Source organism: Leptonychotes weddellii, chromosome 12 (genome assembly GCF_054177405.1).
Source record: "Leptonychotes weddellii isolate Sample4059 chromosome 12, ASM5417740v2, whole genome shotgun sequence".
Classification (NCBI taxonomy): Eukaryota; Metazoa; Chordata; class Mammalia; order Carnivora; family Phocidae; genus Leptonychotes; species Leptonychotes weddellii.
In genome coordinates, this window is record NC_138380.1 from 18,661,921 (window position 1) to 18,677,411 (window position 15,491).

Below are 15,491 nucleotides of genomic sequence, written 5' to 3' on the forward strand. Positions count from 1 at the left end.
TGAAAATGTGCTCAATGCCGTTAGCCACATGGGAAATCCACATTAACACTATACGGGATACCACTGTACAACCAACAAAACGGTTACAATTTATGACTGACAACACCAATGTTTAGTGAGGTGGTGGAGCCACTAGTGAGACCCATTTTACATTACTGGGCTGAGCATGGGAAATGGTACAACCACTTTGGCAAACTGCAAGTATCTCCTACAATTAAACATATATGTCCTTGAACTCAGCAATGCCACTCAAAGATATGTATATATTCTAGAGATATTAGTAAATGTATCAGTAGAAGTCATGTACAAGAAATCCCATAGCAGTTTTATTCTTTTTTTTTTTTTAAAGATTTTATTTATTTATTCATGAGAGACAGAGAGAGAGAGAGAGGCAGAGGGAGAAGCAGGCTCCCAAGGAGCAGGGAGCCCGATGTGGGACTCGATCCCAGGACCCTGGGATCATGACCTGAGCCGAAGGCAGACGCTTAACGACTGAGCCACCCAGGCGCCCAGCAGTTTTATTCTTAATAGCCAAAATTTTTAAAAACCCTAATGTCCATCAACAGGACAATAGATAAATTGTGGCACATCTATTTAAAAGAATACTACACAGCAAGAAAAAACAAACTTACGCAAAATGCAATAACATGAATAAATCTCTCAGACATATGTCAAGCAAAAGAAGCCAGACTCAAAAAAAAAAAAAAAAACCCACAAAAACCCATATTGAATGATAAGATTTGTATAAAGTTCAAGAACAAACTCATCTGTGGCGATTAAAGTCAGAACAGTGATTACTTCTGGTATGTATGGTGGAGGTATTGACCAAGACGGGGCACAGGGAACCTTCTGGGATCATGGAAATGTTCTGCTTCCCTATCTTGGTGGTTGTTACAAGTTATGTACATACGTAAAACTTCAATGAGCTGTCTACTTAAGATACATGCACTTTCCTGTGTGGATGCTATACCTGAATAAAAATAAATAAATGAAAATTAAATAAAAGGAAAAGGTCTTTCCAACCTTCACACCCTATTCGAGGGTCTATAGTCTCTTCACACCCTATTCGCTCTCCCTCTCTCCCAAGCTCCCGACTCTAAAAGCTTCAGCGACCACTCCCCCCGGAGCTCACACACTGGCATTACACTAGCCTGAGGCCCCAGCAGGTCACTCCATCTGGATGCTAATTTCCTGCACCACGTCCACACCACTACTTGTCCGGGACAAAACTCCCCCTCTTACTCCCCCTCACCACTCACCAGAGCAGGCGCCAATCAGTGTGGCTCCCCGGCTCACAACCATTTCCCCTTCCTTAGGAACAGCCCTAATCTTCAGGGTGAGCCCCCAGAAAGCACATCTGTATACCAGGAATCTAGTCCAGACTTCAAGCAAGTACAGTCCATTTCTGTCGCTGCATGCAAAAGAATTTAACTATCTACACCCCCACCCCAGGCCAGCCCTTGTCCTGTCCAGTGCTCTGTTCCCAGGACACATTCGTGCCTTTGCCCTCTTTCTTTTTACCTCTTCAACTTGATTTCCCCTCTGTTTCCACTGAGTCCTGTCTGACCCATGCCAGAAGACCGATGCCTATGTCCAGACCCTATGGCATGGCTAATCTGAGCCACTATGAAACAGGCTCCTCTTGGCTCTCCCTCTGTCTCTGTCCTCTCTCATTCGTCCTTCACTGTTCTGCTCCAGGGAGCCCCCTGCAGTCCAGCCCTGACCATGGCATTTCCTGTTCACCAACCTTGCCGGCTCCCCATGAGCATCAAGACCCACCACAATGGCACCAACTTGCCTTTCTAGTCTCATCTCTGGCCCTATTAGTCCTCCCAAGCCACACCTGCTGCCTTCCATCTGAATAAGACAACTCACATGCTCCCAACATGCAAGTTCACAGCTGGGAGCCATTGCTAACATGGTTCCCTTAATTTAAACAACCTACTCCACCCTTCCCACCCTCATGTCCTGTGACGGGTTAAACCTCACCCATCCTTCAGGGCCCAGATAAAATGCCAGCCTGTATATGAAGCTTGCTCTTAATTAGAGTGCCTCACTAAGAGTGCTTTATTCATACTTCTAAGTAATTCCTGACCTTGAATGACAGGTATCTGCATCTGTGTATGTCCATCTCCTCCAAGAGACTAGCTTCTTGTGAGCAGAGACCACATCCTGTTTCCAACTGTATCCTCCCTGCCCACCACTGTCCCTGGTCTAGAGTCAGTGCTCAATAACTGGGCGTAGAATTGAATTTTCTTAAGCTGCCATGAAAAAAAAAATGAAAATGGGAGTAGAGGGATGCGGGCAGAGGCAGAGAGGGCACGGCAACCTGAAAGTATGAAAGAATGAAGAGCAGAGGGAGAAAATCCTGAGGAAATGGAGCTTCCCTCCAGGACAGTTTTATGATCAAAAGAGACAAATGCTGCCCAACCTACCTAGATCAACCCGGGCATGGGTACTAGCAGGAGCTGACATGAGGTACAGATGCCAAGGCTGAAACAAGAGCATGGAAGAAAGGCAAGGGGCACCTATTCCCCTGCACCTGGCTCAGAAACCCAGGGCTGTGCTAGAAGCATCACTTCAGTGGCTGAGGGACTGCTTTGCTCTCCTCCAACCAGGGGCACGTCAACCAGCTCTTTTTAAAATCAGTAGAATAATGCAGAAGAAAAAATCCTTCCGTGATGTTGCCACCCCAGCAGAGAAATGATGGAAATAAAAGAAAAAATAATGGGAATGGTAAAGCCAATCTGAATCTCAGTAAAATGCCCACGAGGACTAAGACTTCCAGGTGATGGAGAGCTAGCAAGCGCGGTACCAATCTCCCTGGGGAAGGGGGTTACAAAGTGACAGTAGGGAGGGAAGGGAATCAATTGGCTTTTTATAGCCCCTAATATCTCTTCTGACAGCAGCCTGCACAGCTTCCATGTGCCAGGATGCTGGGAAGATGAATGGATTTGTCTTTCCATTAAATACCATTACCCAGAGCACTGGGGAGAATGAAGAATGGGTTACAGACTCGCATCCCAGCTTCCATCTCTTTTCTCCTAATTAAGAAAAAAGTTACAGGGCGCCTGGGTGGCTCAGTTGGTTAAGCGACTGCCTTCGGCTCAGGTCATGATCCTGGAGTCCCGGGATCGAGTCCCACATCGGGCTCCCTGCTCAGCGAGGAGCCTGCTTCTCCCTCTGACCCTCCCCCCTCTCATGTACTCTCTCTCATTCTCACTCTCTCAAATGAATAAATAAATCTTTAAAAAAAAAAAAAGAAAAAAGTTACAAAAACAACTCCTACATGCCCTCCCCAACCCATTCCCACCACCTACAACATATATAACCTCAGGGGAAATAGGCAGCCCACTGAGCTACAAAGTTCACCTGCCAACACCAATGCCCAGCACACAGCCTGTCCTGAGGAGCTGAAGTTCAAATCCAGACAATCAGCATGGTCAAGTCCACACTAGGTCATTGACATACTGCAAGATCCATTAAGTCCCTTGTAGAAGCCTATCATCTTAAAGCCCAATAGCACTTTCCATTAAGAGAAATCATGAGGGTTTGCTCTTTGCCAGAGGTGCAAATGATTCTGCTTGTTGATGGGACTCTCAGTTGCTTGAGTGATCCTAGCCATTCACATGCCTCGCAACAAAGCAAGGAAAACAAATACAATTAGGGGTCCCTCCTCTAGAAGAGTTCATGACCAGTCTTCAGGCCAGCGGATCTCAACCTCAGCTATACCATGGAACCAAATGAGGAACTTAAACTGGTACCTGAGCAAAAAATAATCAGGAAATGATTTTAAAAGATCATTTAGGGGCACCTGGGTGGCTCAGTCTGCCTTTGGCTCAGGTCATGATCCCAGGGTCCTGGGATCCGAGTCCCATGTCAGGCTCCCTACTCAGTAGGGAGTCTGCCTGTCCCTCTCCCTCTGCCCCTCCCCTCTGCTCATGCATGCCCACGCGCTCTCTCTCTCTCTCCCTCTCTCAAATAAATAAATAAAATCTTTAAAAAATAAAATAATAAAAATAAAAGATCATTTACAGCAGCATTCCTAAACAAAAAATTCTTAAGGACAAATTTTAAATATGTGCCAAATCTGTACATTGAAAACCATAAACACTGCTGTGAGAAATGTAGGTATCCCATGACAAGACTAATACTTAGTTCTATTAGAATTTAGCAGGTCATAAAATACAAAGTTAGTATACAAAAAATCAACTGTAGTCTTTTATATTAACAGTAATCAATTAGAAAGTGAAATTTTAAAATAATTCTGTATACAGTAGCATCAAAAATATTAAATACTATGAATAAATCTAGTAAAGGTTGGCTAAGCCCCCACATGCCCTGAAAATCACAAAATATTGCTGAAATAAATAAGACCCAAATAAACGGAGATGACCCATGTTCAGTTTGGAACACTCAATATTAAAATATCATTTCTTCCCAAACTAATCTGTAGCATAAATGCAATCTCAATCAAAATCCCAGCAGGCTTATTTTGTGGAAACTGACAAGGTGATTCTAAAATTCGTATGGAAGTGCAAAGGATCTAAAATAACCAAAACAATTTTGAAAAAGAACAAACTTAGAGGTTTTATGCTGACTGATTTTAAGACTTCCTAGAAGGTTACAATAATCAAGGAAATGTTTATTAGTGTAAAAGACAGCTATACAGATCAATGGACCAGAATAACAAGTCCAGAAATAGACCCACAAATATACAGCCAATTGATTTTTTTTTACAAAGGAAAAACATAATTCAATAGAGAAAGGATAGTCTCTTCATAAATGGTTTGGGACAACTGAATATCCCTATAAAAAAATTAAAAAAAAAAAAAGCCTTGACCTGTCCCTCACACCATGCACACACATGGACTTGAAATTGATCACAGGTCTAAACATAAAAGTTAAACTATGAAACATCTAGAAGAAAATACAGAATAAAACCTTTATGATTTGGGATGGGCAAAGATTTCTCAGGACACAAAAAACATGAATCAAAATTTTGAGAAAAATTGAGAAACATCCAAAATTTTAAACCTCTCTTCGAAAGACATTGTTAAGAAAATGGAAAGGCAAGCCATTGGAGAAAATATCTGATGTGAGTGGGTAAATATAAATATAAATATATACTGAAGATTCATCAAGAATATGAAAAGAACCCTTAGAACACAATAATAACAGAACCATTCAGTTAAGAGAAAGACACGCCACAAAAAAAATCTGTGAATAGGCAATAAGCACAGTACCATGAGTCCTCAGAAAAAATGCACACTAAAACCAAAAGGAGATAAGCACTACACATCCACTAAAATGGCTAAAATTAAAAAGCCTGAAATTTTAAACTGTAGCCAAGAGTGTAGATGAACTGGTACTCCCGGTATTCCCAGACGTTGCTGGTGAGAATGTAAAATGGATTAACCACTTTGGAAAACAATTAGGCAGTTTTTACAAAGTTAAACATACACTTTACTATATGACCTATTGATTCCATTCCAAATTATTTACTCACGAGAACTGAAAATCTAGGTTCCCACAAGAACTACACAAATATGCATAGGAGTATATTCATATTAGCCAAATGTCCAACAACAGGTAACTAAGAAACACATTTTGTGATATCTCACCAGTGAACACTACTTTGCAATGAAAAGGAATGAACACAAGAATCTGCAAAAGAAGGCAAAGTAAGATTTCATTTTTTTGGAATTCTAGCAAAGGCAAAGCCAATCTAAGTGACAGCAGAGTAGCGGCCTCCCAGGGGAGAGAAAAGGGGATTAGCTACAAAGGGGCATGAGGGAATTTTCTGGAAATGTTCTATCTTGATTAATAGGGAAAATTACCCAGGTATATATATTCATCAAAACTTATCAAATCATACACTTAAAAGGGTACATTATATTATATGTAAATTATACCCCAATGAATTAGATAAAAATTTTAAAATACTGATTTTTTAAAATATTAATATCCCATATATATTATTTAACTGGTCTGAGATGTGTCCAGAGCATCAAAATTTTTGAAACATTTCCCAAAGATTCCAACATACAGCCACTACTCTAAAGGCTAAGGAGAAAAATAAATGAACTAGTGTTCTGGGATACCAATATAGGGCTATTTGCTCTCTTGGTATGAGCACGGGAGGAATACCAGCCCCATTGTCACAGGCCACTAGCAGAGTACCTGTGGCTCCCTTTGGTTTACTGCTAATTAACACAACAGTCTCCGAAAAGCCAAGTCATACTGTCAAATGGATCCAGAGCAGATATTGTCTTCAAAGACCCCCTGTCCTGTCTAGCAAGGCACCTAGGCAAGAGGCACTCCAGTTCCTGGTTGAGGGTGTGCATGCAAGCATTAGCACACTGGGGCCCAGGTATGGTACCAAATACACAGGCTAGCCAGGGGGCATCGGGAGGGCCTTCCAAGTAATGCACACTAGGGCTCCCTCCTCCTTGACCTGGCAGCAGACAAAGGAAAAATGACTTCCAGGAGAGACCAGTGTTCAGTGGGAGGCCTTGCCATCTGGGACTCCCGTGAGATCTGCACAGCATCACACCTGGTTAGGCAGAGACCCCCAGTGCTTGGGCAACATCCTCTAGCAGGACAGATATCCCAAGGAAGGCCTGGCCCTGGACCAGGGAAGCCCAGGAAGCAGCAGGTGGGCATCAGGCAGGCAGAGCAGGGCCCTGGGAATGTAAAGAACACTCAGGAACAGAGCTGCTCTGAGAACCACACAAGCTACCAGACAGGCACCATCTGGGAATTCTGTCAGTGAGGGGCCAGTCCCCAGCCTCAGAGGTGGGGAATGACCAAGAGCCAGGCAGGGCCCCAGTTTGGAGGGCCCATGGTTCCTGAGCCACTTGAGAACACTTGGGCCCAAAGAGCAAACCAAAAATCTGGATACAAAGTGGGGCCTGGGTTCCAGGGTAAGACAGAAGCCCACCCATTGCAACTGCTCAGTCTTGACGACTCCTAACTGCAGAGACTACATCAGAGCTGGAGGTAAGGCTGGCCCAAGTGGCCCAGGTGTAGGGAGAAGTAGCTATGGGGGGAGTACCTAACCAGACATGCCATGCGAGTTAGGCAACGCTACTGTTACCTGTGTTCTCCCATAACACTACCTGCAACCCTGGGGCCAGTTAGACCCCAGAATCTCAGACCCCACCCCAGGCCTACTGAATGAACCACAATCTGCATGTGAACCAGATCCCTTAGCAGCACTGCCCTCTTGGTTACTAATTATGACCCTCCTATGGGGTGTTAGGATCTGGAACACAGTAGGTGCTCAGTTAAAAATCACTGAATAAACAGTGCGGGGGCGAAGGTAAATGAACCAAATGAACCAAAAACTCAGGCAACATACTGGCCTCTGAGTTTAAGATGTTGTTTACTCTCCAGGTGATGGTGGGCACCCTCATCCCTCTCTTTTATCATCAGATAGAAATATGTGTGTAAGGGATGGTGGACTGACTTGAAGTTGTTTTTTAAACCTTTCATTCCCAAAGATCACTACAATCCAGGAGGCAGGAAATTTCCAGAAGACTCAGTAAAATGATGACTTGAGAGGAAGAAACCGAACGCAGCTGCCACACATGAAGACCCTAGAGCTCCTGCATTCCCTCAGCAAACACAGGCTGTAGATGCCTGCAGCCCCCTCCCCAACTCCTCCTAAATGACGGGAGGTGAGGTGGGGCTGCTCTCCTGCCGGCCCACCACCAAGACCAGCCCTGCTTGTGACCCTAGGCAAACTCCCTCTCTTCCCCCCATCTTCCAAAGGATTAGCAGATGCAAAGGCTTTGATAAGCATTTGTTATTTCAGTCACTTGAAGTAATTACTTGATAAGTAAAAAGACAAAGATAAGCCTGAGATCCAGCTAGTGAAGAAGTGTTCTTTGACCCGTGGAAAGACGGAAGGACCAAGAAGAGGAGTCACCTGACCACAGGCCCCCAGAGGGAGGCAGGAGGGAGAGGGCAGAGCAAGCAGGGCTTCCAGCCCCTAGGACCCTGATGCCACACAAGGGCAGCCCAGGTGAGGCTTGTCGCAGGCAGCTCAGAGAGTGGGCAGAGCATAAGACCAGGTGCAGCACAGGCCAGGTTCTCACACTGGTCACAGCAAAACTGAACAAGCCAGTTGCTCTTTCCCAGTCTCTGTTCAAAGTCAGAATGGACTTGTGGTTAAGGGACAGCATCAGCAATCACACAGCCCAGGCACAAACTCCACCTTTGCCATCCTCAAGCTGTGTGATCTTAGGAAAGTCACTTAACCTCTCTGGTGCCCAGCTATCTCATCTGTGAAATGGAGATAAAATAATGTTACCTCAGAGGATCACTGGGAGAAATAAACAAGTCAATATATGCAATGCACTTTGGTCAGTGCCTGGCATAAAGGAAGTGCTCAGTAAACCATTAGCTCCTATTATCTGTGACACACTAATGAAATATCTCCCCACATACCTAGCAGAATTGTTTCAAAAATATTTTATAAATAATAATGATGATGCCATCATGCCATTTTAACAGAAAATACTGTCCTATTAATATCTCATTTGAACTTCCCAGTAAACATATGCGCTAGACATAGCAGGTAACCCCAGGGAATATAGTGAAACATTAGATGTAAAAGTGCTTTGGTATTATAGTAGACTTGTCAAGCCACTTCTAAGGGAAACCTGGCTCAGACCTGCCTGTGGCAGCCACTGAGTGAGTTTCATACTACCTGACCGCACCCTCCACCTCCCATCCATGACTGGAACAGGGATGGGCACCTGACCAAGAAACAGCCAATCCAGTGGTCTTTTTTTTTAAGTCATATTTAAGTAATCTCTACACCTAGTGTGGCACTCGAACTCACAACCCCGAAATCAAGAGTCACATGCTCTTCTGACTGAGCCAGCAGGCACTCCTCCAGTGGTCTTCATAGCAACCCAAAGAAAAAGAATTTGCTCGATGGAGTCATACTAGGTGTAACAAAATCTTAAATCTTAGAAAGTTGAATTAAAAAATGAAGACTCTAAGAACACAAATTAGCACATCCACTTCAAAGAGCAGTTTGACAATATCCATTCAAATTTTTAAATGTACACAATCTATGACCTTAACAATATTCTCCTTGATATTTACTCTAAAGAAACATATATGACAAAAAGACATATCCATGGATGTTTATTGCATTGCTTAAGAGAAAAAAAATTAGAATTTGGAAGCAACTTAAACATCCATTGGTAAATGACCAAATAGAATGCTAGACGGCAGTTAAAGGAACAAATTAGAACCATATGCATCAAGGTGGCTATATTTTAAAGCTTACTATGAATGAAAACAAGCCTCAGAACGGTCCATGCAGAATTTTAACATTTATGTTTAGAGAATACAATATGTAACTTCCATTTCTGACAGTATGGCAGTTTAGGTATCCTGGCCAACTGTCCCACTGAAAACAACTAAAAATGCTGGACAAAATATTGTAAATATTTTTTAAGTGTACCAGTGAGTTTACAGAGCTAGAGAGGAACATCCAAGTTGTAGGTGAAAGCAGAAACCAGAGAGGTAGGTAGAGCCCTGAAACTGGCTTCTGCGTGAGTACATTTGCTAACCAAGTGAACCTGAGCTTCAATACTCATGGCTTCACCAAGCAGGAAAGAATGCAAAGTCAGGGACCATACATTATTGGAAAAAAATTGGTCATGCATGTGATCAGTTCTCTCTGGATTCTATCTCATTGACATGTATATCCAGATTTTCACCAATAAAGTTATTTAATAAGTCCCAAACTCAGGCACTGTAACTCCTCCAACTTAATTCTTTTTTCCAAAGGTTTTTTTTGGCTCTAATAAGGTCTTTGCATTTCCACATAAATTTTAGAATCAGAAACAGAAAAAAGATTATCAATGACTTAGGAAGATGTGATCTGGGAATAAAAAGCTGAGTGGCAGGGCGCCTGGGTGGCTCAGTCGTTGAGCGTCTGCCTTCAGCTCAGGTCATGATCCCAGGGTCCTGGGATGGGGTCCCACTCGGGCTCCCTGCTCAGCAAGGAGTCTGCTTCTCCCTCTCCCGCTCCCCTGCTTGTGTTCCCTCTCTCGCTGTGTCTCTTTCTGTCAAATAAATAAATAAAATCTTAAAAAAAAAAAAAAAAAAAGCTGAGTGGCAAATTGGAAGGAAGCGAATGATGCGGCTATCATTTTAGTCAATTCTCATGTCTGGGGCATGATGTCCTGGCTCCCTGGCTCAGCTTACAGGGCAGAGAATGGAGTAGAGAGTTGGCCTACAAAAGGAAATGTAAGCTATCACTTGTATGCAAGGATGATTCATCCCCATGTTCGAAGGGTCATTTTCCCAGGAAGTTCCCACGGCCCTCCACCTGGCTCTCCCTGAGGCCAGTGATCAATGTTCCAATTCCCAGAACTTCAGGGAGCACAAGGGCCTGAGAGATCACCTAGCCCAATTCGTTCATGTTGTAGGTAAGAATCCTAGGTGCAGAGTTGGTTGAAAGCAAAGCCTGTATTTGAAAACAAGGCTCTAAATTCTGGCCCATTACTGTTCCACCAGAACACAAGGCCTTTTTTTTTCTTTCTTAACATTTTTTAAATTGTGGTAAAATACACATAACATAAAATTTACTGTCTTACTCATTTTTTTAAAAGATTTATTTATTTATTTATTTATTTGACAGAGAGAGAGAGAGCACAAGCAGGGGGAGCTGCAGGCAGAGGGAGAGGGAGAAGCAGGCTCCCGCTGAGCAAGGAACCTGACACGGGGCTCGATCCCAGGACCCTGAGATTAGGACCAGAGCCGAAGGCAGTTGCTTAACCGACTGAGCCACCCAGGCACCCCTGTCTTACTCATTTTTAAGTGTACAGTTCAATGGTATAAATACATTCATATCACTTAAGTTACTCCAGCCTTTTGGCTATTATGAATAATGCTGCTATGAATATGGAATGCAAAAAATTAAAAATAGGATTGCCAGCCATATGATCCAGTAACTCTACTTCTGGACACTCTTGAGCAACTTCCATACTGTTTTTTACAGTGACTGCAGAGTTTTACATTCCCACCAATAATGTCCAAATCTTCCAATTTCTCAACATTCTCACCAAAACGTATCATTTTCTGTTGTGTTTCTTTTATTGTATAGTAGCTATCCAAATTTGTAGGGGGTGGTATCTAACTGTGATTCTGAATTGCATTCTCCTAATGATTAGTTATGTTGAACATCTTTTTGTGTGCTTATTAGTCATTTTTATAAATTCTTTGGAGAAATGTCTATTTGAGTCTTTTGCCCATTCTTTTTTTTATTTTTTATTGTTATGTTAATCACCATACATCATTAGTTTTTGATGTAGTGTTCCATGATTCATTGTTTGTGTATAACACCCAGTGCTCCATGCAGAACGTGCCCTCTTTAATACCCATCACCAGGCTAACCCATCCCCCCACCCCCCCTCCCCTCTAGAACCCTCAGTGTTTTTGCCCATTCTTTAATCAAGTTGTTTTCATTGCTGTTCTGTTTTTGTTGCTGTTGTTATTTTTGAGATGTAGGGGTTCTTTACATATTCTGGACATTAACTCCCTGACAGATATATGATTCACAAATATTTTTTTCCCATTTCACAGGTTGCCTTCACTCTGTTGACTCTCTGCCCTTTGATGCACAGAATAGAACACATGGCTTCTTTTGCAAGAAGACTTCATAGGATTTGGGGATGTGGGCAGGGGGGTCAGGGGTTAGATAATATAGGATTTTTACTATGCAGAGCTAAATGGTACACATGCACATCAAATAGGATTCTGCTCCTGACATTGAGGCCAAGGTGAGGGTGAAAGCATCAGGAACAAACACCATGTACAGCACCCAGAGGCTTTTTGTCATGATAATTTGTGCTAAACCCTTTGATTACAGAACATTTGTTTAATGCTCACCCGGTACTGAAATCTGAGTTATGCAAGCAGCATAACACAGAGTCTTGGTCCTCAGGGATCTAATGGTCAGGTTGAAGAGATAGGAAACAAAGGACACAACACAGATACTGTGGAACCACTGGGGCACCTGGGTGATGCAGTCAATTAAGCAGCCAACTCTTGGTTTTGGCTCAGGCTTGATTCAAGGTCCTAGGATCGAGCCCCGCATCGGGCTCTGTGCTCAGCTTGGCGTCTGCTTAAGATTTTCTCTGCCTCTCCTGCTCATGTGCTCACTCACTCTCTCTCTCTCTGAAATAAATAAATAAATCTTTAAAAAAAAAAAAAAGATACTGTGGAACGGTTAAAGTCCATGATCCAATAATGATAGGTTTGGTCTTATAAAGATCTTTAAAAGTGCACTGAGGAGAGGAGGTGGCGGTGAGACCTAAAAAATGTGGTGGATATAATGCTATTACAGAGTCCAAGTAAGAAGTTTCAAGAGCTTGAATTCTTCCAAGAGCAGTGGAGAGGGTGGAAAAGAGGACTTGAAAGAAATCAACATAACTTCAAAACTGGATGGAATACTGTAATATAAGATAACTCCTATGCTTCTGGTTTAGTTTGTTTACAGGTTGCCACAAACCAAGGCAATGAATGTAGGAAGTGGAGCTGATGTAAAAGGAAAGATGGTGAGTCTGATTTTAGACGTGCAGAGTCTAAGGCGTCTTTAGGACAGATGGAGATATGCAATAGGCAGTTAGAAGTATGGATCTGGAGCTAAGGAAAGAAAAATAAATTAGAAAAATACACATGGTAGTAAGCAATATAGGAGCAGATAAGCCCACTCAAAGAGGCTGGTTTGAAGTAGAAAGGAAAGCTGGGATGAGAACCTACATCTAAAAGGGAGTGGAGTGCCTGGCTAGCTCCGTCAGTAGACATGCGACTCTTGATCTCGGAGTTATGAGTTCGAGCCCCCTGCTGGGCATAGAGTTTACTTGATAAAAATAAATATATTTGAAAAGGGAAGGGAGAGGCTTCAGTAAAGGAGACTTTGAATTTTGAAGGGTCAGAGGTTTATCCAAAGTATGCCAACATTTAGTTGAGCTGATTGGACAGTGGATTGGGCAACAGGACCCTTGGGGTCCAAGCCTTTCAGGGTAACAGTGAACTAGGATTTCCTTTATGCTCTCTGTAAAGGAAGAAGAAAGTCTGATTCTTCAGCTCCTAGAGATTTTGTGAACATGTATCAAGTCTCACAAGGGTTTTTAGGGAAGGGTCGATATGTAGTAGAAATGGGTGACCCCAGGAGACACAAGCCCAGAGGACCCCAACTGTCTACATTTGAGTACAAGACCCAGGAGACTTCTTAAACACAGAAATGTTTCCCCTTCAATTGAGCATCAATACTTACTTTTCTCCCATGGGCCAAATTTCTGTGTATTTTTATTAAAAAAGAAAAAAAAATTCAGCCCTGAAGAGTTGTGATTCACCTCAGTGTGAGCTCTGACACTTCAGAACCATGTCTAGGAAATTGCTACCTCACACATCTCTAGGCTTGATTACTGGGGCCTCACACAGTCACTTTTACTGAGATAACTGACGACATCTGATGGCCTCTAAAGTGTTATATGAATCAAAGTGCATGCCACAATCTGTTATTTTATCTCCTGAATCAGGGAGCAACCTGGTAAAAGTTTTAAGGATGGGACAAGCAAGCCATTTTTCAAATGAATGACGGGGCTTCTCTTCTGAACAACTTGACTAAGGTCAGGTAAAAGGGAATGAGAAGGACAATGAGCATGAAATGCTCACTGGTCTGGATTCAGGTCCTTGAAGATACTGAGAAATCCCCACTACCACCACCATGCACACATCATCAGTGACTGATCTGTCAGAAACACCAGAAGCTGAAATGAGGCAGAATAGTGGGCTTCCAAAAATGAAAAATAATAATAATAATCTCATACTTTATGGATTTGGACACTTTCAAGGAATAATGTATGGATGTGATTATGTCACTGAAAAAATGCACATGGGGGCGCCTGGGTGGCTCAGTTGGTTAAGCGACTGCCTTCGGCTCAGGTCATGATCCTGGAGTCCCGGGATCGAGTCCCGCATCGGGCTCCCTGTTCAGCAGGGAGTCTGCTTCTCCCTCTCACCCTCCCCCCTCTCATGCTCTCTCTATCTCATTCTCTCTCTCAAATAAATAAATAAAATCTTTAAAAAAAAATGCACATGGTAAATAGCTAGCCAGACCAGCATTGACATGGATGTGATGTAGGCTTACATATTTATTTGCAAAACACAATGTAATAGAAATGGACATCATACTTTGCATTTATATAGCAACTATTTCTCCAAGGACCTCAAAGGATTCTGCAGCCATTACTGGATTCATTCCTGTTACATGCTTGTAAAATGAAGGCGAGGAAAGGATCACACATCCTATTTTATTAAAGAGGAAACAGATACCCCAAGAGGATACACGGATTGGCCAAGGGCATATTGTGAGTCATTTATTTGCTCAAAACCATGTAGGGACTAAAATTAGTCCCAAACTGTCCTTATACTTGCTGATTCTTACCTACAGATTTCTGTAAAGGAAATGATTCTGTTTCTCAACTTTGTGTTTGTGATTCAGACCATCAGACAGGCAGTGTCCAGGGCAGGGTGTGAACTGCAGAAGGGAAGAGGTTAGCAAGTGTTGGTAACTTTTCCCTCAGTGGGCTGCTGCTGCTCGTGTTCTTGTGTACAGATACAGGGTTCTTGACAACAAGGAGGAGAAAATCTTCCTGCCATTATTGCACCAGAATCAAAAGACAGGGCTCCATGTTAATCACTGACATTTAATGCCTCCACAGTGTGCATTTTCAATGTGCACTTCAATACACTCTGTCATTTACCTTACAACTACTACGTGAAGTATTATTTCCTTGTAAAGGTAAGAAACAGGCTCAGAGAGATTGGATGACTTGTCCACGCTCATCCAAGTAACAAGTTTTAGGCTCAGGATTTGAATGCATTTTTGCTGATTTGAATAGCTGTGTACTCCTACCATGTTTTCCTGACATGACTTCACCCCCCACATAATGGGGGTCCTAAAGTCATAGCCTAGAGACCTTTAAGAAAACTAGACCCAACCTGGGGCTCACAAACACACACACACACACATACACACACACACACACACATTCCAAGGATGACAGTCCAGGGTGAGTGCTAATTCACCCCATTCTCCCTGGACACATCCACTGGACATGGCCTTGCCTCAGGCCATTCTGAGGCCCAGGATAGTTTGCGCCTTCTCCTGGCCCCACATTCATACCCTGTGTCTGAACCAGGCCTGAGTTGGTGGCAGAGCCATTTGAGTTCCATGAGCAGGAAAGGAAGAGAAGATGACAACCCTGAAGTTGCCCCCATGCAGTCTTCTCCCACCTGTGCTGAACACCACCAGTTGGCATCAGAGTTCTAACTTCTAACCATCACCAGCATGGGCAGGGTCTGTCTTCCAGGGGCCTCACATTCTTCACAGAGAGAGAAACTGAGGTGCAGACTTGTCCCAAGCTACCAAGGAAATCAGAAAGTGAAAAGGC